The 20,970-nt window shown below is 43.6% G+C and overlaps 1 protein-coding gene across 6 annotated transcripts in view; it reads right to left on the bottom strand.

Moving 5' to 3' along the window:
- Positions 1-20,970, bottom strand: part of Frmd4a (FERM domain containing 4A) — a 574,646-nt gene that overhangs the window by 202,139 nt on the left and 351,537 nt on the right. Inside the window, exon 1 of one of the 6 annotated variants that reach the window (XM_040755500.1) lies at positions 1,318-1,437. The exons of the other annotated variants lie outside the window; for them this stretch is intronic. The gene's annotated coding sequence lies outside the window, so the exon portion shown is untranslated. Of the gene's footprint in view, positions 1-1,317; positions 1,438-20,970 lie in introns of those variants that run through there. 6 annotated transcript variants of the gene reach the window in all.

The raw sequence follows: 20,970 nt of genomic DNA, 5'->3' as shown, positions 1-20,970 counted from the left end.
AAGTCTAAGAGACACGGGTTTGTAGTCAACTCTAAAGGTACTTTCCTCAGAGTCAGTGGTGGCTGACTTGCATGAACTCAGCAGTTTGTCCTGGGTTTTCGGACCGGACTGGTGCTTTCCCACACATCAATCAAAAAGGCTTGGAAAAGGATGGGACTTAACCAGTGCTGAGGTGGGGATAGAGGCAGTTCAACCATTCCACAGTTAAAAGCACCCATCAATCCAAAACTGAATAGAGATCATCCTATATTTAGAAATGTGCCTGTCTAGGTTTTTCTGAGCATCCCTTTCATCAGATTCGGGGAGGATTCCAACTGAAATGAGCCAGGAGCAACAGCAGCAGTGGCAGCCTCCGTTGGGATGTTCCATTCATAGGGGAGGCAACGCCTGGTCCATTCATGGTGGGGTCAGGGAGTTCTTTCCCGGCATTGGATCTCAGCTCTCAGCAAGCTGCGCTTCCCAGAGAGCTGGCACGGCTGCATCATTCAAAATGAGGATGTCTATTAAGGAGCCACGGTTAGAGCTATTATTAGAACAGCCATCCCTTGGAAATTTGGCAAAATTTGTCTGAACTGACTGAGCAGTTACTCTGCTAACAAGGAAGGGACTAGAGAAAGGCAATGAGTTGCTGGTTACACATGCCTTTCAAAGAGCAGCCGCGCTGGGGAGACCTTTCTAAATCCAATGTGCACCAACATCTGGGCAGCTGCCTGCAGTACAAACGCGCCGCATTTAGCCATTTTTAAAGAAGCAGGTACTAACGGGGTTCCCCCTGTTCTCCCCTCCTCAGCTCCCATTTTCTCTGCATCAAACTCTCTGCAGCCATCTGGAAAGGAAAGGCCAGTTCATCTCATCAGGCTCCAGCAGCTGAGGCTGCCCTGCCTCCTGCTACCTTATCCAAAGGACCAGATAACCCTGTCACTTCCAGGGGGGGGGGGGGGGGTGGGCTTAAAAAAAACAACCCAGGGATTATAGAAACCTCCTTTTCTTTCTCCATGGGAAATTCAGAGTGTGTGTTGTGATGCCAAAGGAACGTGTGTGTGTGTGTGTGTGTGTGTGTGTATGTGTGTGTGTGTGTGTGTGTGTGTGTATGTGTGTGTGTGTAGGGGGAAGGGCTGGTAGAAGGTAGCATCGCATTTGCCCCACGTGGGGCTTGCATTTTAAAAATGTAACAGATGCGAAATAAAAAACCTCTAAGCCCCTAGAAAAGAAGTGGCAGGTCCTTGCTGCCCAGCCCAGCACCGGAAAATGGGTTCAGAAGTACAGCATCATTAATCGCCCCCCTGCCACCGCGACCGGGAAACAAAGACATGTTACCTTTTATTTTTTTTGCTCTTCTAAAGGAGCCCAGGAACTTCGGGTTGTAAGAGGCTAGTCCACGGAAAGCAGCTTCCCATTCGTTCCGGGCGCAGGCCCTTGGCCTACCAGGCGGCCTGGGAGCCCGGCGCCGCCTCCGCCTCCTCCGCGGCGCCCGCAGCCGCCCCGCCGGTGCTGGCGCGCCCGTCCCCGTCCCCGCCCCCGCCGCCACCCCAGTCCCCGCCGCGACCGCCACGGGGCTCGTCAGCCCATCGCCCGCTCGCGCCGCAGCTCACGCCGAGCCTGGCCCAGCGCCAGGGTGCACGGCCACCAGCCCGCCCCTCTCCCGCGCGGGGACCCGCAGCCCGCGGCGCCCGGTCCGCCGCATGGTGCCCGGCACCCGAGCCTGGCGGGGTGGCCTTTCGATCCCTTGCAAAGCAGAGACTGAGGCGCGCGCCCGCTGGCGGGGCCTCCTTTCGCCACTGGATCCCAGGACAACAATGAGATCTTCTGCCTCCCCGGCGCCCGGGCCAGCCAAGGACACCCCAAGTCACCCCCTGAGCAGCAGCCTCTGGCTTCTTTCCCACTGCTCCTAGCCGCACCCGCAAGCGATGCAAAGTTAGCTCGTAGACCAGAGAGGTTGCGCGCATCTGAAACGCGCGCGCGGGGAAGCTGAAGAGGATGACCGTGATGTGGGGGACCCTCATTTCTTTACAAGACACCCAAACCCACCCCACTAAAAGAGCCCCTCTCCTACCCTGCAGCCAGAGAACGCAGATCCGATGACTGGAGGCGTAGCTTTCCCCCACCTCAATCTAGTCCAATTGTCTTAAATGTTAATCTCCCCTTAACTCTTGGGGAATGGAGGTTGCTATAAGATAACCTAGTCATAGAGCTATTGTCAAGGATTCGCTATGTCCCTAGGAGAGGAGACTTCCATTTCAAGAGACCTGGGGGAGGCAAAGGAGCCAGCAAGGCTCCCTTTCAAAAAAAAAAAAAAAAAAGGAAAGAAAAGAAACTCACAAGAACAATAACTCAATTCACATTGTGTGTCTAAATGTTTACTGCCTGAGGAGCTCAAATTGCTTTAGACACTTTTTTTCCCCCGAATTGTCAAAGCACAGTTGATAAAATAAAAGAAGCAGGCACAAGCACCCACTTAGCAAAACACTGCTTGTTTCGATCTTTGTTCAGAACCTGTCCACCTCTTTGGTTCTCAAGATGCATCCATTTACCCTCCAGGCCAGAGGTGAGATTTCATCCCACCCCAGTGGAAGGAGACAGTCCATGTTTGCACCATTGCTGCCAGGCTACCCCAGGCAGTGAAGACTCAGGAACTTTACAACAAATCCTTGCATCTCTGTGGAGGGTGAAACCTAAGCATTGTGTACAATAGGCAAACTCCACTACTGAACCCAGCTCTCATCCTACTGCTGCTCTCACACTACAGGCGCATTGTCCTTGCAGGGTTAAGGGTGAGAATTCTGACAGTTCAGGAGGTCTCACACTCAACAGAAGAGATCCCTTTACAACTACTGTTGGCAGGCCCGGGGTGGGGATGTGGGGAGTGGGTGAGTTGAGGATCTATATTAAGGGTCACCAGTATCGTTTTGGGCCCATATGATTAATGTGTGTTTGGGGTCTTGGCATGAGGATCCAAATCTAAGGAATGGGACACTGAGTTTGAAAGAGATTCTGTTTCAGAACTTTTAGAGACCTCAGGGAGTGTTGTAACACAACGCCCAACTCTCTGACACACCACTGAGACCATCCCCTTTCCTCCAGGACTGTTAGAGGCAGTTTTATTTCTTTGCCACCTCTCCCCATTTTTTTCTTTCAGTGCTGGGGACTGAACTCAAGACCTCACACACTCTAGGGGCAATACTGAGTTGCAAGTAAACAGGCTAGTCCAGTTCCAACATGTTTTGACCACAAACTGAGCCGATGTTCAAGCCTATAACATTTCTCTTCCATGCTTTGTTCCCATCCTTAGAGCAGACCCCTGCCACTCTGTCCCCTTGACTGCTGGAGTTTTCAATGCCATGGACTGTCCTATTGGCAAATTCTCTTTCCAGGTTTGCTCCTGTGCCAAAACACAGTCACCCTCAAACCAGGAGCAAGGACAGGATGTCACCTCACCTTCCTTCATTCCTTACATTTGTGGATCACCCAGCCTGAAGTAAAAAAATGCTGCTCAGAAGTTTCTAGAGAGGGGACTGGAGAGAGGATTCATCTGGCCATTCAAGCATGAGGTCCTGAGTTTGGGATCTAGTTTAAAATCTGACTCCAGTTCCCCAGTGTGTAAAAAAATGTTTTAAAAAAGGTGGGTGTGCAGAGTTGTAAAATAAAATATGGTGGGTAATGGTTAAGAGGCCTGTAACTTTGGCTCTTTCAGACACACACACACACACACACACACACACACACACACACACACACACACAGAGTTCTTGGAGGAAGACCACTGTCTGACTTTCTCCAATTGTGATTAGTGTACAGTGAGTAACCACTGGCTTCATATATAAACAGGCTCCCACATCTGCTTTTCAGACGTTATCCACATAAGCAGGAGCAGTTCTTCCGAAAGTCAGATTGGCCCCTATAACTTCTCTGCATCTTTCCAGGTTCCTATCAATAAAGACTGGGGATCTTCTGATGCATCGGCCTTACTTTTGGTCCTCTGATCCTACACAGATCCCAGCTACCCCTCTATTCCACAACCACGTTCCAGGTCCCCACACATGACAGGTGCTCATTCACCCCCTTGTTGTCCAGCAGTCAAGATTTTAGAAGCTACTTGGATCATGTCACTGCTCCGCTCACAGGCTGTGGCGCTGCTCATTGCTCCTCCCCATCCTGTCTGTCTTCATCACATTTACTCTCCCTGCCTCATTTCTGCTCTAGGACCACTCTTACCTTCTCTTCACTTTTCTGTTCCCTGTTCGTGCGGCCATCCAAGCCTACTCCACTTACTGTGTGGCTAGATCTCTGTTACCATCCAGGTCTGGGTTCCACCCTTGGAGTGTGGTCTCTTCTGGAACTCTTCACAAACACATGTTGTTTGCTCCTCTCAGCATTTGCAGGACCCCAGAGGATGCCCCATTTGAAACTTATTTCTTTGGTATATTTTGAAATGGCAATTCAGAAAAACCTGGGACAATCTCAAATACCGCTTGCTCATTTGTGAATGAAATTTGTACCAGCATATCTTAGTGGGGGAGACAGCAGATGCCAAGGGACTCTCTGTCTTGACTAGGAAGTCACAGTAAAAAAGAGCTCAGAGATTTGTCCTCATAAACCACAAGCCATTCTGCAACTGAGACCAAATGATTTAGCTGCATGACAGAATAGACTTTACTCCTCCCCCTCCTATAAACCATGTCGTCTTCTTCTGGAATCTTGACTTTCTTTCCAGGTAGTATATAAACTTTAGCTATTTCCTTTGGGGCTCAACTTGTGGTGTGTTCAGACATGTCATAAAATGTGCTTGTTTTATCTGAGTATGGTGTTACATGCCTATAATCTCGGTACTTGGGAGGTCAAGGAAGGAGAATCACAAGTTCAAGGCCAGACTAGCTATATAGAAAGTTAACTTTGTCTCAAACAAACAAGCCTACCAATAAGTCTACATCTTGCCTTACAAGGACACATATTAGTATTTCCCAAACAATGCAACTCATAATAACATCAGAGTGGAGCTCGGTGATGAAGTGTGTTTGTAGCCCTGGACTCTAGCTAGGTCTGTAACACAGCAGAAAATAGCCAGGTCTTCTGGTGGCTCATTGCCTTCCATCCCAGTTCTTGGGAGGCTGATGAAGGACTGCAGAGACCACAAGGCTAGCCTAGTCTATAAAATGAGATCCTATCTCAAAAAGAGGAAAAGGAAGGAAAGAAGGAGGAAGGAAGGAAGGAAGGACGGAAGAGAAAAGAAGGAAGGAAGAGAAAAAGTAAACAGGGGTGTGGGCAAAGGTGGTTCATTGGATAAAGTGTTTTCCATATGTGGTGGTTTGAATAAAAATGACTCCCATTAGCTCAAATACTCAAATGCTTAGTTATCAGGAGTGGCACTATTTGAGAAGGATTAAGAGGTGTGGTCTTGTGGGAATAGATGTGACCTTGTTGGAGGAAGTGTGTTACTGGGTGGTCTCTGAGGTTTCAAAATGCCCACAGCAGGCTCACTCACTCTTTCTCTTGGCCTGAAGATTAGCTATCAGCTACTGCTCTAATGCCAAGAGTGCCACCATGTTCTCTGCCATGATGATAATGGACTAAGACTCTGAAACTCTAAGAAAGCCCCCAATTCAATGCTTTCTTTCATAAGAGCTATCTTGGTCATGGTATCTCTTCACAGTAACAGAACACTGACTAAGACATCATGCAAGCCTGATGACCCAAGTTCAGATCCCTGGAATACCATATGTGGTAACATGTGTCTGTCACCCCAGGATTCCTACAGCAGAATGGGAAGCAGAGATGAGAGAATTTATCAGAAGCCAAAAACCAGCATATCCTGGAGTACTGAGCAGAGCAGCAAGAAACAATGAGAAATCCTACTTCAAAACAAGGGTGGAGCTGGGCGGTGGTGGTGCACGCCTTTAATCCCAGCACTTGGGAGGCAGAGGCAGGCGCATCTCTGTGAGTTCGAGGCCGGGCTGGACCTACAGCCTCCAAAACAATACAGAGAAACCCTGTCTCGTAAAAACAAAACAAACAACAACAACAACAACAACAAAACAACAAGGGTGGAAGGTGAGAATCAACCCTACAAAATAGTTCCTGTCTGACTCCCATATGTATGTCACTGTACATGTCCCCCGCCATCCCCCACTGAAAGTTAGTAGCATGTCTGTTAGTACTGTACCCAGAATGGTGCTAAGAACATTGAAAATATTTGTGGATAATCACAAGATTCCTCTAAGTTGGAGACCATTTTATTTCTCTTCTACAGATGCAGATGCAGTCATTAAAAGACTAAGTATTATGCATGATGTGCCTTTGTTTACTCATTAAGAGACTCAGAGCTCTTATTTCACATGCTACATTACTGTCTGCTATGTACCCAAATATGCTATCAGACTTGGTAGGTGTGAACACAGATTTCTCCTCTACGCATCACAAAGTTTGGTTTGAAGCCTAGATGGACAGCAGGGGATGGCTTTGGAAGATGTGCCACACATTTGCTGTTCTCTCACGTTTCCCAGCCTGCACCTTTTGGGACACTAGCCCTCATTTTTACATTCTCTACTTCTAGCAAACAAGGCACGCATATTTTCCTTGCATATTTCAGCCAGGTTGTAAGGATGGAGAGAGACCTCCCAGGAGCATGTTAAAGTGCTGGGCAGGTTTTGAATTAACTGTATTATATTTTTTTCCTTAGGGATTATGGGGTGTATAAGTACATTATTTTATTAAGGGATAACTAACTCTAACCTGCCCAGAAGTGGAAATTCTAGTTACAAGGACCTAATAGCATAGTAATTGTTAGAGTTAGACATATACTCAATTATGTTGTCTTCCTCTTTAAAATCATAATCTTTTTTTAATAAAAATTTTATTTTTAAATTTAAATTCAAATTAGAAACCAGGTTTCTTCACATGTCAATCTCAGGTCCCTCTCCCTTTCCCTCCCTTCCTTCCACCACCCAGCCAATACCCTCTCTTTTCCCCAGGGAGGATGGGTTCTTCCATGGGGGTGTCCATAGTCTGTCATTTCATCCAGGACAGGGCCTAGAACCTCCCCCAAAAGTCCAGGGTGAGAGTACATCTCTCATTGTGGGATGGGCACCAATGTCCATTTGTATGCCAGGAATAAATACTGGTCAATTACCAAAGGCCCCATAGATTGCCTAGGCCTCCTCACTGACACCCCCATGTATTATATTTTTATACCCACTCCTTGTTTCTCCTCATCTCAAAACACGATTAAAGGGCAGTTATGAGTCATTGGTATAAAACATTAATAATCCATCTCAGGGCTGCAGAGATGGCTCAATGGTTAAAACACATTGGCTCCTCTTCCAGATAACCAGGGTTTATAGTGGAGGATCTTTTCTCATAGTCGTGGATAAGTAACTAAACCCCTGGTCCCTGGTGTATATATGATGTAATCATACATCTGTGTTTTGTTTCATTAGTTTATAAAATGATGTCATTTTGTAATAGTTATGTTTTGTGAGTATGCATGTATGGTATATGTACACGGTGTGTGTGTGTGTGTGTGTGTGTGTGTGTGTGTGTGTGTGTGTGAGAGAGAGAGAGAGAGAGAAAGAGAGAGAGAGGTGATAGTGGAAAAATTCAGGGTACTGGAGGAGGTGAGTCAATTTATGTCGAATATGGTCAAGATACAGTTTATACATGTATTAAATTGGCAAAGAATAAGTTAAACAAAAAGTTGAGAGTAATTGAAGAAGACATGTGATGTTGACTTCTAGCCACCACATATATATGTGCACAGATACATACTTCACATGCACATACACATATGAATACACACATACAGACTTATGAATATATTCACACAATACACATATATATGAGTACACACATACATATGAGCACACACATATGAGCACACACATATGAGCACACACACATATATATGAGTGCGTGTGCGTGTGCGCACGGACACACACACACATACACACTCAGTCTTACCTCTGAAGAAAGGAGAATCTATAGGGGTCCCATTACTTCTTTCTTTTCTATGCCACATTATATGTGTGGGCATGTGGGCTGGAGCTCTTCCCTTTCACACGACACTGTGCAGACTCCCATTCACTCCTCAGATACAACCAGATCCTCCTCGCTCCAGGATCCTCCCTTCTGTGTTCCCCATCCCCTCTCCTCTTCATACAAGCATCTTCTTAGGCATCTGAGTTTTTCCTCTCATTGAGAATTCCTTGTAGGTAGGGGTCTCCATAATGCTGGGTAATTTTAGCAGCTTTATCATATTCTGAGTCATTAGTCTGTGTAAATTTCTACATGGTATGTTTAACTTTGCTTTATTGCTTTCTCTGGGTCAAAGTTATAATCATTTTTAATAATTAGATCCAATAGATTTTTATAATTAAATCCACCAAATAATAATAATAATAATAATAATAATAATAATAATAATAATAATAATAACGACTTCTGGGATGGTAGGAAATAGTAGCCTGGACCACTGTTTACATGAAATTCCATATAACTGTTGTAAGAAGTTGTATTCCACTTCTCATAAGTGAACTAAGACAGTTACAAGGCTGATACCAGAGGCTGTCTTTTTCAGGAATACCTGTAATGTACTTTGTAGGGGCTCAATAAGAACTCTTTCTGGGACTCCATGGTTAAGAGTGCATACTGCTGTTGTACAGGATGGAGTTCATCTCCCAATATCCATGTCAGGTGGCTGACAACCGCTGGTAACTCCAGTTCCAGGGCATCTGATATTCTCTTCTGGCATCTGTGGCCACGTCAAGCACATGCACATAACTACACAGAGACATATACATACATATGAATAATTAAAAATAAAAGCAAATCTTTAAAAATGTCTCCCTAATATAGAAGGTATACTTCTGTTTTGAAACATATCCTCTCATCTCCTCTTAGAACTCAAAATTATTTGGTGTTTGTTTTTGGAAGTCTGAGCTTTCCCTGAATGTACTTATTCACTTGTTGGTATTTCTGGAAGTCTTTGCAGGCCATTTCTCAAAAAAAAAGGAATTTGAGTTCTCAGTGGAAGAGGAAATACATAGTGAGGGAATGAGAGTCCTTTGGAGGTGGGCCATCAAAGAAGGCCTCTGTGCTCTTTACAAAGAAAATTCCCTTGAAAGAAAAAAAAATGCTAGCTATACATCTGAAAGAGGACACTATCTAGACTATACAAGCAACTAAAAAAAGTCAAACAAGAAATCTAATAACACAGTCAGTAAATGGGCTAATGAAAGCAACAGCTACTTCTCTACAGACAAATACAAATGGCAAAAGTCATGAAGAGATGTTCGGCATCACTAGTCATCAGAGACATGTGATGTCAAAGTACACTGAGATTTCGTCTCTTCCCAGTGGGGGTGGCAACCATTAAGAAAATAAATAACAACCATGCTGGAAAGGATGTGGGCAAAAGGAACACTCACAGACTGATGCTGGAATACAAATTGGTCCAGGAACTACGGAAGTCAGTGTGGAGGAGTCCCCCCACCCCAAATAAATGGAGTGATGAGATGCCTCAAAGGCAAAGGCACTCACGACCAAGAATGATTGAGTTTGGTCCCTGGGACCCACATGGTGAAGGAAAGAACCTTTTCTGGAAGTTGTTCTCTGACCTCCACACGTGCACCGAGGTGCATGCCCACCCCTGCATACGCAACACATATATAATTAGACTTGAAACAAACAAAACCAAAAGCCAACTAAAAAAAAGTCCACCATAATGCTCAGCTATGGCACTCCTGGGCATCCAGCTAAGGGACTCCAAAATCAACAATCCACAGAGAACTGCACGGCAATGTTTGTGGCAGTGTTGCTCACAACCGCTAAGTTATGGAACCAACCTTGGTGTCCATGAAAAGAGGAAAGGATAAAGAGAATGTGGTTGTTTATGTACACTGGATTCTTTCCAGCCATTAAGAAGAATTAAATTCAGCCTTTTTTTTAAAAGGAAAATGGATGCAACTGGAGATAATCATGCTAAATGGATAAAGCTCATCTCAGAAAGACAAACAACTCATGTTTCCTGTTTCCTGTCATTTATGGTTCTTAGACTTTATATAGGTACAGAAAACCATATATGTTAGATATGACATGAAAATCGAGGAGAAACTGTCTGAGGGGACAGCAGGGACTGAGGAGGAGGTGAGGAAAGGGAAGGTAGGGCATGGGGTAGACACACTCAGGGCATAAAATGTATTTGTATGTGTTTAAACATTTTAGATTATGATAAAAATATCCAAAGGAAGGAAGAGGAAACAAATGGAAGGAAGTAGGAAGAGAAGGAAGGAAAGAAAGAAGACTTATTTGGAGATGGTGATAGCCTGAATTGTGAGCTACTTTCAACACCGGAATGATAATATCTATTGCTTACCAAGTGACCCAAGGCACAGTTTGCACACTATAATCTTCACTGCAGCCCCACATAGTGTTAGCACTTCCCATTGCACAGAACTGAAGTTCTGAAAGACCAAGCAATGTGCCAAAATTCTACACTTACAAGAAGGTGAGTTTGATAAAAGAGTCTCCGGGAACCACCTCTCCAAGTGTGCTCTTTGTACTGTATTGTATTGTATTGTATTGTATTGTATTGTATTGTATTGTATTGTATTGTATTGTATTGTATTGCATTGTCTATAAGAGAGGTGGGCTGGTCAAGGGTGTGCAGCCAGGATACTCCCTGGTGTGTGAAGGTGGAGCCTTGGGAAAGGATGGGAAACAGGAAGCCTGAGGGTAAAGTTGGATGACAGCCAGACTAGGACTCAGAATCACTCACCCCCCCCAGGGAAACACTGCAGATTCCAGGAGGTGTTCTGGGCTGTGACGGTTGGAACCTGAAATTTCCCCCTGAGGCTCCTGATTTGAGTGCTTGGTCTCTAGCTTGTGGTGCTGTCTTGAAGGCTGTGGGACCTTATGAGGTAGAGTCTGGTGATAGAACTAGGTTACTAGAGGGGGACATTTGAAGTAGGTTTCTGCCTGCTTTCTCTGCTTCCAAACCGCACCAATGTGAACATGCCATTGTTGCAGGCTTCCTCCGCCTGGGATGGAAGTGTTCCTGCCATCATGTCATCTCTAACATGAGGGCCTGAGACTTTCGGAAAGCATCAGGCAAAAGAAGTCCTTTTTCCCTTGAGCCTAGAATCACTCTATCATACTGACATAGGCAAACAGTGACAACAAGGTCAGTGATAGAATGCTATTGTTGTCCCCCGAAGGCTCAGGTATTAAGATTTAGTTGTAAGAAAATGAGAAGAGACTGGGTCATGAGGTTGGGCCCTTCATCCATTGATGGATTCATAAACTGATGGCATTATAGGGAAATGGTAGAAACTAGGAGGCAGGGCCCAGCTGGAGAAGGTGGGTTGCTGGAGGGAGTGTTCTAGAAGGATCCGTTTTATCTGTGGCCCTTTCTTCCTGGCTGCCACGAGGCAAACGACTTCACTTTGCCATTTCCTTTCCTCCATGACCACCTTGCCACTAAGTTAAGGGTGACAGAACCAGCTGATGTGGCTGAAGCCTCTCAAACTGTGAGACAAGATCAATTTCCTTCATGCTGTTTCGGTCAGTATTTTGTGGTAGCAATAAAAAGCTGACTAACACATGGAGTGGCTGAGCTGCAGCTGGTCCACACCTTGTGAGTTAATTGTTGCACAGTATCACTTTGGGTGTAAATGTACTAAGTTTTAAAAAGCAATTTTTATTATAAAGGAACTTGCAAATAAAATAAGCATCACACCCCCAAATTAACCAGACTCCAAGTCTGTATATCTCAATGAACTCTGTCTATGCAGTTAGAGGTTTTAAATATAGTTGATTATAGCTTGTTTTGATATTTTGTGAATAAAGCTTTATTAACACACACACACAGAGACACACATACATACACTACAGTCTGTTCACAAGGTGATCATAAATGTCTTATCTCCATATAGAGAGAATAGGTTCCACCAAGACCATTTGGCTAGCAACCATGAAGTAGCAACAAAAATAATTCTATGGTTGGGGGTCACCACAGCACGAGGAACTATATTAAAGGGTCGCAGTATTAGGAAGGTTGAGAACCTTCTAGACCAAGGTTGTAGCGTGCTAGCTGTGGTAATAGAAGCTGGAGTTTGAGCCAGAGACCGATTCCTTATTAGTTATGCACCTTTATGCTAATGCACTCTCGAGTTCTTAGTCTCAGCTGCCCGAGTAGGCTGTGGGTATTCCACTACATAATGTATACAGAGAGTTTGGAGCAAGCATGTATTTGTAAAATATCTGCTGTTAGTATTCTTATTTACATTTGTCTGTCAACTTGGGGGCAAGGAATCTGGCAGTTCTTGTCCTTATTCAGTGCCTGACATCTACCAAGTAGCTACTAATGCTTCAATTCCCCCCTGTATGTGAGTGCTGTGAGTTTTACCGAGACCCCAGGTGAGTTAAGTCCTGTAAATAAATCAAAGGAAATATCAGAGGCTTAAATAATTGTGTCCTACATTCCCCTTTTTCCTCAGAGTATGCTGTGCTCTCGCCTGGTCTAGAATGTTCTGTGGGCCTGTTTCTGACTAGCTTAGGAGAGATCTCAAGTCCATTTAAGTGACCTCTGACTGTTCAACAATCAGGGAACAAGGTTGTCTTTCTGTGGATGCCCAGAAAGTGGGGTCCGCACACCTACAGACACTTGCTCTAAAATGTCAGCATCTATCCCTAAAGTGTCCCATTCCTCAGGGGAGGTGTATTGTGCAGTAGCATACTCACACCCACATGCAACCTGCTGGTTTCTCCTACTGGCTAAGACTCCTGTAGTTCAAAGTCACTAAATAAATAAGTAAGCAAACCAAAAGCCCCACAGAGTCCCAGTGTGTCAGGGTACCATCAGAATAAAACAGAAAATGTACTGTATAAGTTTCAGTCTTCATTTCTGGTATATTTCAGATCAGACAAAATGAAACCATCAGACACTCTCAGGGTTGGGGGGCTGTTCTCTATTCTCTGTCCAGAAAGCACTCTGACAGCTTTAGGCACATTTCTTCCTATCGCCAGATGAGGAAATAGGCAGGGAGGAGTGCCTAGACTGACTATGCCTCCTGGTAAACCTGTGGGACATTCAGAATGAGGACAGACAGCTTCCCTGTTGAAGTCACTTGGCTGCTCCTCCACAGCTGTCACCTGCTGACACTTCACAGGATTCTGACAGATCACACAAGTACACAATGGGAGGCTACTTCCTGCTGGGTCAAGTTCCTTATAAAAAGCACCCAAAGTTCTCTCTCTCTCTCTCTCTCTCTCTCTCTCTCTCTCTCTCTCTCTCTCTCTCTCTCTCTCTCTCTCTCTCTCTCTCTCCCCTGTCTCTGTCTCCCCTGTCTCTGTCTCCCTCCCTCCCTCCCTCCTTCCCTCCCTCCCTCCCTCTCTCCCTCCTTCCTTCCCTCCCTCCCTCCCTCCCTCCTTCCCTCCCTCCCTCCCTCCCTCCTTCCATCCTTGGAGAAGGGTGTTTCACTTTACAGCCCAAGCCAAGTTGTGTTCAAACTCGGTATTCCTATCTCAGCCTCCCAAGTGCTGAGATTCTAGGTATTTGCCATCAAGTCTTTTCTTTAATTTCTATATTTCTTTATATTAAAAAATCTTTTAACCAGTAAGATGTTATAAGCATTCAGATAAACACAGATGGTTTATTGGACCACTATCATGGCTTATCATTTGGCCTTATTTGCTTAAGGCTTTAGATGAAGAGGAGGAAGAGCAGGAAAAGCAGGAGGAAGAGGAGGAAGACCAGGAGGAAGAGGAGGAAGAGCAGTAAGAGCAGGAAGATCAGGAAGAGAAGGAGGAAGAGGAGGATCAAATCCACACTGCTCATCCTTTCTCCCCCCCTCCCCAGAAGCTGACCATTCCCTAATGTGGTGAACATCAAATTTAGTTTTATCCTTTGACCATATACATATACAACCATAAATATACGCAGTGTTTTGTGTTTATAAACCTTTCAAAATCATCTGCCAGCATATAATGTCTCCCTCAATCTTTTTTTTCATTTAACACAGTATTTTTTATGTCTTTTTTATTTTTACATTTAAATTAGAACAAGGTTGTTTCATATGTCAATTCCAGGTCCCTCTCCCTCCCCTCCTCCCATACCCTCTCCCCAACCCCCTCCCCCAATCACCACTCCTTTCCCCAGGTAGGGTGAGGCCCTCCATGGGGGTGTCCATAGTCTTTCGTTTCATCCAGGGCAGGGCCTAGACCCTCCCCCAAGAGTCCAGGCTGAGAGAGCATCCCTCATTGTGCGATGGGCACCCAAAGTCCATTTGTATGCCAGGGATAAATACTGATCTACTACCCAAGACCCCATAGATTGCCTAGGCCTCCTCACTGACATCCACATTCAGGGGGTCTGGATCAGTCCCATGCTGGATTCCCAGCCATCAGTCTGGGGTTCAAGAGCTCCCCCCTTGTTCAGGCCAGCTGTCTCTGTGGGTTAACCAAGCCCAGTCTTGACCTCTATGATCATCAGTCCTCCCTCTCTATCACTGGGTTCCTTGAGTTCAGCTCAGTGTTTAGCAGTTAACACAGAATTTTTGAGATTTATCAATACAGGAATATATAGATTTTGGTCAAATGAACAGGAAACAAGTTCTTTATGTCTGTTTTTTTTTAACTGACAGTCAAGTTTTGGTAAATTGCCTTTGTGTTCATGGTTTCCTCTGCCTGTCAAACTTGTCTATCACTTACTCACTTGTCCAGAAGTCTTCTAAGCATGGGTTTAGTATGTTCCATTACTTCTTTGGGTTTCCATTTATTTGACACCGAAATTGACAATACCTCTAGTCTTGAATTTCAGAAAATCAAAAAGTCAATGAGTTTTATAAGTATGTTCATGTAGAATATACTCATAAAGACAGAGATTCACTTCATGTTGAGAATTTAGTTTAATATGTTTCTTTGGTAAGTGTGTGACTCTACTATTTTTAATTATGTGTAATGTGTGGGTTTGTGCACACAAGTGCAGGGGCCCATGGAGCTTGAGGTGGCTGTGAGCCACACAACATGGGTTCTGGGAACTGAACCTGGGTCCTCTGCAAGAACAGTGTGCATTCGCATTTACTGGGCCATCTATTCCACTCTAAATCTGTAACTTCAATCATGTTTCAGTGAGTCTTCCCTGGGCTGCCCTATAAAGCTTTAACCTGCTCTTTATCATTTGCTATTCTTTTCTTCTCTTTTATTTTCTTCATGTTATGAACAATTTACCTGCAAGGACATTTCCCCATTCATTTTGTTTACTTTCTATTCCCTCCCTTTAGAATGCAAACTCTATAAAGGAAAGATTTCTGTTTATTGTGTCCCCTGTTGTTTACATAATTTCTGAAGTAGTACATCAGGCACCGCACCTGCTCACTGACTATGCCCTGGGTAAACAAATAAATGGACAAAAGTATCTAATGGCCATCTTTGTAAGTCTCCTTTGTATGGTGTGAGAGTTTCTCATTGGTAATTACTTAGAAATGAAATTGCTTTCTGTGTTGTATGTGCCTTGCTGTTCACAATGATTGATCTAATTTCCATTTTCATCAGTACCACCTAAGAGACCCCATTTCCCATAGCCACAGCATCTTTTTCCCCCACCACTGACAATGTACTAATTTAAAGTGTAGAAACAATAATTGAGATCAGAAGGAAATATTAAACAGCCATTGAATTCCTAATAAGCAGTGTCGGGTGTTCTAGATGTTCATTTAAGACATGGGTTTGTTATTATGGATTTGCCAACACACCTAAGCTATAGGGTCTCTTTGAGAAAAAAACAAAGAAAAATTACACAGTTCCTTTATCCATCAGTATTGCCAATAGTGACATACAACCTATCACAGAAATCTGGACAAAACACACCTTATTTCACTATTTGTTTAGGCAACTAAAAAAAAAAGGAGAATGTCCTGGCTAAGAATGACAAAATGAAAACATACACATAAATTACATGGTCATTTTTCAGATGACCTTCAGAGAAGAAGTTTAGCTCAGTAGTGCACTTGACTAATATGCATAAGGCTCCATCTCCAGCCCTATTTCTCATCCTGCAAAATCAATTTCATAATTGCCAGAAACATGAAACTTATGTTTAAAGAGAAAATTCCATAAAGTCCTTAATTATTGACATGGTCAGTTTAAATTCAAAAGATAATTGAAGCTATCCAAATTTACATTCTCAAATGTGTTCTTAATTCATTCTGCAACAGTCATGAAAGCTTTCAGTGTATTACAGAAGTGGTCATGGTTCCCTGTTCCTTTGTGTCTCTATGCCCCTTGTAATTAAGTTATGAAATGATAACAATAAATGCCCCACCCCCATTTTGAATGCATACTGTTTTTTCTGGCGTTCCTGGGTCATCAAATGTGGAGGAAGTAACGATATCGCCATTAGAGCGTATAAAGGCCTTTCATGCTTCTTCTATCTGAGCGCTTGGAGCACTGGTGAGCAGTCATGGGAAGTCACCTCCCCAGCTTGGTTGCTCACTCAAGACTCAGAGGGGAAAGAAAGCCTAACTAAGTTGCCCCCATGACTGGCAGCCTACTACAGATGAATGAGATAAGAGCTATCCTGATGGATCCAGCCTAAATTATGGATATTACAACCACAAACTCCATGAATGCTGGTTCATTTAAAATACTATGCTTTGCAATGTTTACAGATTAACTCAGACTAGCTTGGTCCTCCATCAGACAAAAACAAAATGGCAATTCCTTTCTTTCCCCTCCCGCCCTCCCTCCCTCCCTCCCTCCCTCCCTCCCTTCTTCCTTGTTTCTCTCCTTTGCTCCCTCCTTCCATACTGTATTTTGTGTCATTTATGATGATGAAATTATTGAATATATCTTAATTTTTAAAAGACTTGATGGAAAAATAACAGAAAAATCTTTTCCAATGAAATATGTAAAAGTTTTATTGAGTGTTTAATATCATTCCAAACCAATAAATAATCATGTATAGAGTTGGGCACCCATCAGTAACAGATACATAGTCAAACAAAATGATTTTACCCTCTACATATTCCAGCAACTGCTACATCATTTTCCAAGAGCACCAACCAGAACTAAAAACCTCTGGGAGTTTCATGAAAAAAAAATCTGGTCTTCTTTTTTTTTGAAATATATAAGGAAAAACTTTCTAAAATGTGACTTAAAGAAAATTAGCATTCTGAGCATATCCTCTTCCTCACCTGGAGCTAGCTGGAGTTGGTAAATTCAGACTAACTGCTAATTTCTTTCAGGAAGAACAAGTGAAAACAGATCAAGAACCCAACCAAAACCTCAAAAAAAAAAAAAAACAGATAAAAACACAAACCGTTTCAGAACTGTCAAGCCTCCTCTGTTCACCAGTACAAAGCAAAGCTATAGATGTTTTCTCTCACATGTGGGGAATGATGGTATGAAAATATTAAAAGTCTTCCTTTCCCATAATTTCTTTCTTTTCTATTTCCTCCCTCCCTCCCTCCCTCCCTCCCTCCCTCCCTCCCTCCCTCCCTCCCTCCCTCCCTCCCTCCCTCCCTCCCTTCCTTGTTTTTTGAGAACTCACTATATGGACCAGGCTGGCCTCCAACTCACAGAGATCTGCCTGCATTTACTTTCCGAGTGTTTGGATTCAAGGAACAGGTCCTCACACCTGGCCTCAAGCAACTTTATTTCTATAAGAGCAGACACTTTGTGTAAACCGTGAAAACACCACGGTTCTTAAGGTGCAGCAGTCTTGAATGAGCTGAGATGGTCCAGGCAGCATTTGTTGGTGTTTGTAGAGGTAGCACTCACAGCGACAAGTGCGTATGTGGTATGTACAGAACCAAGGGCTTGGGTGGGTATGGTGGTCTGTAAAACCAGTGCTTACAGGCAGATGCAGAAGGGTTAGGAGTTTAAGGTTATCTTGGCTACATAGCAAGTTTAGGGCTAGCATGCACTACATGAGATGTGTCCACTAAAACCCTAAGCAACCAGAACAAGAACAACAAACAGAGCCAAGTCTGCAGTGAAGTCACAGAGAACCACATGACTGAATCTAGGCAGACACACCCAGGCAGCACACACATTAGGCTTTTTATTTTTAATTGAGTTTTGGTGCCTGTACCTTCAGAAGCCTTCAAAAAGCACATTAAGCTGCACAACTTCACATGGTGTTGTGAGTCAAAATGTAAGAAGCTCTGGACTGATGGGCTAGAGTTCACTCTCCATATGTAAGAAGATGCACATCTGATGTTTCTATCTGCAGAAATCTAAATAGAGATGAGTTGCCAGTTGACAGCATCCCAGGGAATCTCTGCTGCTGATGTTGCCTTGAGCATCTTCAATAGCTGAGAAACAGAATGCAACTCTCTGGGCATGAAAACTGATAGCTTCAGGGTCTAATAAAAGTTAATGTACTTGTTTTCATTTTTTGAAAAGGCATGGACCAAATGCATCCCATCTTTTTTTCTAATTGCTTTTTCTTGATGGTAAATAGCTCAAACTCTCTTGTTTGAAGCTGGGGCACACAGTGACCTCTTTTCCTCTTTGTAGGACTATGTACAAGAAAATATTTTGGTTTCAGTAAGAGATTTTTATAAAGTTTCTCATGAAATATTTGAGTACAACACAAAACCATGTCCTTACTATAGAGGGAGCTGTAATTGACATCTCAGTCACATACAAAGACTGTCTACTAAGATGGGCATGGTGGCACAAACCAATAATTCTTGTACTCAAGAGACTGAGGCAGAAGGATTGTAAATTAGAGGTTAACCTGGGCTATATAATGAGTTTAGGCTGGCATGAGCTGTATTGTGAGACACTGTCTCAAAAATGGCCAAATAGGTCAATTAACAAAATAATGTAAAATAGTCACTGATGAATGTTCCCAACAGCATAGTAACTTAAGACTATTGGTTATTAAGACCAATCTGTGAATTTGATGATATTAACGATAGCAACCGCTATCATTTAAAGAGAGCACCACTTGTCTGGCTGTGTGCCACAGGACTATATCTGTCTACAGACTGATAAATATTTGCTTTAGGCCTTTGGCCAAATTTACAAATCAAATTGTTCATGTGGCAAAAAAGAAAAGTGATTTAGAAAAGGAGCCAAACAATTGAAAGAGAGAAAATGTTTGACAACATGATATGAAGGTTTGACTAAATCAACCACACATATGTAGGATGAAAAAGCAGTATTGTTTTTAAAAGAACTTGGATTTTATCAACCGAAATCTAGGAGGCTAAAATATGATATGACCACTACCCAAATGGAATAAACCACACTGTGTTATTAAGGTAGTAATTCCATCTGTTACTAAGACTTTGGCAATCATGATGTATCTGAGGCACTACATTGGATGACGTCTGGTGGTGGTAGTGGGGTTGTGAATTCAGTTGTGTCAAGATGACAGTAGTCAACGTTAGGGCACATTCAGGTCCAACTTTGATGGTTTGTGGGACTGGGGTGTTTAGTCTCTCAAAGCCTAGACCCAACAGAGAGAGAAAACAGTACGATCCAACTAAAGAGTTGTTCTTTGCCATTGGTTTGAGACCGGTAGGTGAATAGGTATCTATCTACATACTGTGGAGTGGGATTTACAGAAGTTGGAGTTAATAGAAACTGCAGGGAGGAATCTATACAGTTCTGAGGTAGATATCTTACTGTGGGAAACTATCTCCATTTCTGGAAAATTGCTGTCTAGACCCATTGTCACCTGTGACCCTGCTGTGGTGGGAACCCCGACTTCCTGCAGGCCCCTGGACCCCTGACCCTAGAGGTCCCTTCTAGCCCTCAGGTCAGAGAACAGACACTGAAAACAAAAAATCTCCAGTTGGGCAGCTGGCTCAGGAGCTGTGGTTTCCCAACACTAGTAATTTGTACTCCGAGAACAAACCCAACATTGTCTGAATCTCACCACTTCTGAGACGTGGACTTCAGATCAAGCGGAGATGAAAAATTCTCTCTAAAATGGAATCCAGCCTGTGTGTTTTATTATTTCATGACTCAGTACTGCCACCCATGTTTCTTCCCCACTGGATGTGTCTCATAGAGTCCTTCATTTCTGTCACCAGGATCACTCACTCAAGTCTGTCTGGTACTCACTTTAGACTGTGTTCCTGGGGGCAAACTTTCTGTCTTCCTATGTCCATATTGGTTAGTCCTTGCTGCCAGAGGCTCCTGGGAACCTAGGCTTCACTCTTCCTTTGCTGTTGTGTCCCAGTCCTGACGATTCCATGTCTAGATTTTGGGGATCATTGCCTTTATTGCTCAGGAGGGAATACGTGTTACTCATTGCCTAAGCAAGGTGACATTTATTGTCCATTCCAAATACATGAACACTTATTCTCAATTTTATACAATCCCTGTAATGACATTTCAGAGCAGGTTTTATGCCCATTTTAGAGAATGGGAGCCTGAGGCTTGCATCCTTGCTCAATGTTGCTCCTTCTTGCTCTGCCCTTGTTTTTGTTGCCCAGCAACTTACAGAAACAATGCCAGCATGTCTGACTCCAGAAATAATGCCAGATTTTCAGTAGAGGGTTGTTGGTTGCTTCTTTGTGTGTGTTTGCTTATTGTTAGGAGATGACACACGGTGGGGATGCTGGCAGGGTGGAGACTCACCAGAAGCACATAGCTGTTCTTTCTCACACTGTAATAGTTACCACAGATCTATTTACTAACAATACATTTATGCATCCCTTGGGAGAAACCACAGCCACCAACCACTACCCATAAACACCAAACTCCATGACACAGTGACTCTGCTGTTGGCAGGGCATATACAGACAAACACCTTCCATTTGGCTTGACAGAGAAAATGGTAAATCTGGGCCATAACCAGGCAGCAGTGGTTGTTGGATAGGTGGCCTTAGCTGAGATGTTGAATCCAATTCAGTTTTGCCATTGATGCTGCAGTAAAACAGGACAGGGAGTGCAGATATGCTACAAACTACAAATCACTGTAACCCTGGCTGTATTTTTCTGCTTCATTTTTGTCTCTCCAAT

Source organism: Mesocricetus auratus, unplaced genomic scaffold, assembly GCF_017639785.1.
Source record: "Mesocricetus auratus isolate SY011 unplaced genomic scaffold, BCM_Maur_2.0 Super-Scaffold_100013, whole genome shotgun sequence".
Lineage (NCBI taxonomy): Eukaryota > Metazoa > Chordata > Mammalia > Rodentia > Cricetidae > Mesocricetus > Mesocricetus auratus.
The sequence above is the reverse complement of the archived record's forward strand: the minus strand, read 5'-3'. Positions and strand labels throughout refer to the sequence as shown.